This window comes from Puntigrus tetrazona, chromosome 25 (genome assembly GCF_018831695.1).
Source record: "Puntigrus tetrazona isolate hp1 chromosome 25, ASM1883169v1, whole genome shotgun sequence".
Lineage (NCBI taxonomy): Eukaryota > Metazoa > Chordata > Actinopteri > Cypriniformes > Cyprinidae > Puntigrus > Puntigrus tetrazona.
Window position 1 is genome coordinate 3468086 of NC_056723.1, and position 4067 is coordinate 3472152.

Below are 4067 nucleotides of genomic sequence, written 5' to 3' on the forward strand. Positions count from 1 at the left end.
GCAAAACAAAGGAGTTAATAGTGGACTTCAGCACGAAGCAGGTGCGCTCTTACCATCCCATCACGATCAACGGGACCCCAGTGGAGAGAGTGAACAGTTTTCGGTACCTGGGTGTTCACATCACGCAGGACCTGTCTTGGTCCTGTCACATCAACACCCTGGTGAAGAAGGCCCGGCAGCGTCTATACCATCTGAGGCGCTTAAGGGACTATAGACTCCCAGACTCCTCAGAATATAGGTTTGTCTACAACACCTTGATCTTTTTGCCATAATTTTACACAGAAACTACAATGTTTTTTTTTTTTATTACATTTCTTTATACTTTTTTATTATTATTTTGCTAAAGAATACAATAGACAATTGACTGAAACAGACTGATGACCCTTGTCTTTTCTGTTAAAGAATACTTACCACTGCAGTGTGGTTTAAATGGTCAATAAACACTTATTTGAATACAAACTATATGTCTGTACAAACTTCAGAATGCAGCTATATGCAGATTAATGGTCTGCATGTCAAATCATATTCATGTGAATCATGTCATGTTTAAGAAAATGGTTGTTTTTCGTCATTTGTGTAGCCCATGGCAGGTGTAGTTTTTGTTAATTTACCTTCGAATGTACTTTTGAGAATGTCTTTTTACATTTCATGTGTGACTCACAACAGTATGTATGTGTGTGTGTGTGTGTTAACAAATATAGTAAAAGTAAAATATTCACCTGTGTCTTTGTTCTTGATTATTTCAATGCAGTGTTTTAAACATAAAATATTTCTTATTGGATTAATAAGGGTTTGAATACAACTCATTCCATCCAACTCAACAACTCAGCTTTAATTAGTAATATAACTATTATGATGGAGTAAAGATTATAGATTTTTCTCTGTTTCTTGCAGGTTCTCACTCTTTGTTGTTACTTTTCACCTGCATTAAAGGAGAAACCTTATTTAGTGTTGCATTTATGTTGGATAATGTCACGATAGGATATTAAAATTTAGAGACAAAGATCTATGACGGTTTTCATGGCAGGTTTTCATGAGTTTCTGATACATAAAAAATCATTTAAATCTGTGATTCCTTTACTTCTGATGTTTTCGGCTCCAATGTGAGTTTTTGTTTAATAAATATGGGTTTATACATTTTGGGCTGAACTAGTCTTTCAAGACAACAAAACAAAATATTACATGCGGTATTTTACAGTATTTTAATTATATATATATCTTGTTGTTTGACGTAGCTGTTAATTGCACAGAAACAATGACATACAAAGCTCGAACCGAAAGAAAATAGCATAGCAACTTAAAAGTAGGTCACACAAAAACATAACTTCGGAGAAAGATTTTGATAGAATTTTTCACCTTTGGATGAACTATTCTTTTAATAGAGCTTTGCATTGCACATGTGGCATGTCTCTCTTATTTACCACACCTGATTCAGATCGTTCAGATCTTATGAGAGAGACCAAAGAACTGAACTGATTGAATAAAAGAAACAATGTGCAAAACAGTGTGTGAGAGGTGAGAACCACTGCATTAAAGGGACAGTTCACCCAAAAATTTAAATTAGGTCATTAATAACTCACCCTCATGCTGTTTCCAATTCTGTGTCCCTTATATGTTATGTCCAGGTTATGTCCATGTTATGTGCCGCACACAAAGGCCTATACGTTCACATAAAAAGCTTTACTTTCAAAAACATTTATGAGCTTTTGTGTGCAATGAAATAAGACAAGATCAAATTGCATATAGCCCGGGGAACATAAAATACTAAATCATATAAATAACAATTAAGGAAAAAGAGCGTAAAGTATGCAACTAAAATGACAAAATAAATCAGGCAGCGGACAAATAATCGCTGTATGCTCTTTGCGGGTGTAAATAAACCATACGTTATATATTTCACCATGCATTTTGATTTATTAATAAATTAAAAAAAAAACCTTTTAAACCCTTTATTGCAGCTGATGGTAAATTTGAAGCGATGTTTAAGTGGTCTAGCCTGTGGATCCTAAGGGGGCGGAGCTAAGAAGCGATGCTGTCCTTGTGAAATAACATTCAAATTACATGTCCTGTCGTCAACAACAAAATGAACACACACTGTGCTCTTATGTGTTTCATTTTGGTTCCAGTTTCTGTTTCAACAGGTATGATTTTACCGCATACTTCATACGAATATGTTTTTAATGTTCATTCCTATTGCCATCTAATCAGATTTTGTGTCAGTATGGGCGTTTCATTGAGACTGAACCCACTAACTTTGCTATACCGAAATATTTTTGTTCACTCGAGCCTCAAGGGACCCGACACCCGCCCTCTGAAATTGTCTTATTATGCACGACATGATCAAAATTAATAAAGCAAAATACGATGAGATTTAAGTTTTATTTAAATGGCAAAAGTCAATATTAAAATGATTGTAACAGGTCTGTTGTGATTTATTAACACGTTTGATGGGGCTTTCAACTTACATTAAAGGAGAAAAAGCATTTAGTGCGTCAGTTATGTTGGATGACGTTACTGTAGCTTATTATAATTCAGAAACAAAGATGTATGTTGCAAGAGGAAATTATACAAATGAAGATGATGTTAGGTCTTTAAGTGAAACTTTGCTTTATTTTTTTATAAAAAGATCACATAACCTGAAACCTGTCGACGACACAGAAAGTAAGTTAAGTTGGCTGAAGTGGTTGGCTCGGGTTTTGCAGGAATAGTTTATATCGCTGCATGATTGTTTGATGTTTATAAATAAAATATATAGCTAATAGTTTTGGGTCTGGTGTTGGTGTGTGGAGCCGGAGCCATCATATATAAATGCAGGAAGATCTGAGCAGGTAGGAAAAAAACTGATTATAAAATACTTGTAGTTTATGAGTAACATCCTTTTGATTTTGTAGATTAATCTGCAAAGTGGTCATTCTGCTGCTAGTAATGGATCAACATCTTCAAACAATGAATAAACCAATGAATGAATACCAGAGGACAAAAGTCAAGAGTTCCACATCAAAAGTTCCCAGTTTAACCTCAGCATTAGTAACAGATGTTATGCATTTTCTAAAAAATGGCTGCTCCCATGTTTTGTTTCCTGACTAGCTTGTTGTTAGCTTTTATGTATGCAGTTTTAACAATCGTCCTTCAAACACATTGTGGTCTACACAAACCATGTTCATTTACAGTCATTTAGTTCTTTTGGCTGCTTTAGACCATTACAGACTTCAGCTGGGCTATTGTATTGTCTCAGCTATATATAAACTATAAAAGAACTTATTGTCATTATAAACTAAAAGATGTTGAGAATAGCATATGTTGTAAAATTTGTGCAAAGCTCATCGTTCTAAAAAAGCAAGGTGTACTCTGATTGGCCAGCTATCCAGAGCGTTGTGATTGGCCAAAAAATTGCAAACGTATGAAGGAAATGTTACACCCCTTGCTTTACTGTGATAATGTGCAGCCATTTCAAGGGATAATCCTCCTATTTTAAGAATGGTAGCATGAAAACCGTGGAACAGAGCATGCAACAAATTTACATTGATTTTAGTTAGAAGAGGAGCAAATGGAGAGGGAATTGTATCATATGACCCATTTAAAATAAATATTACATGAAAAAGTTTTATGCTAATGTGTTCCAACTGTAGGTCAACACTGTATGTAGTGACTAAAAGCTTTGTTTCGTAGTTACAATAAAATTCACATATTGAGCTATAAATTGTTATTAAGATTAAACAATTGCAGTTTCAACATGTCGAGAAAACACAGAAGCATTATAAGATTCATGTAAACGTCATGCCACAAAATTATCAGAAAAACAGTATTAAAAAATTACTAAAGTATATTCTGACGAACTACCTTAAGTGTTTTATTTTTTCCAAGAGAAACTATACTTTCACAATTTTGCATAGTACAGTTATTAAATGCTCTAGATATGCAGCTCTCGTTACCATCGACCGATCAAGACCTAAAAGATGGTCTGCAGGTCTTCTGGAAGTTGGCTACTGTTAGTTTAGACAAATGTGAAAGAAAAAACCTGTTCATGGTGTAAAGGTTGACAACCACAAACATCCATTTCCACGCAC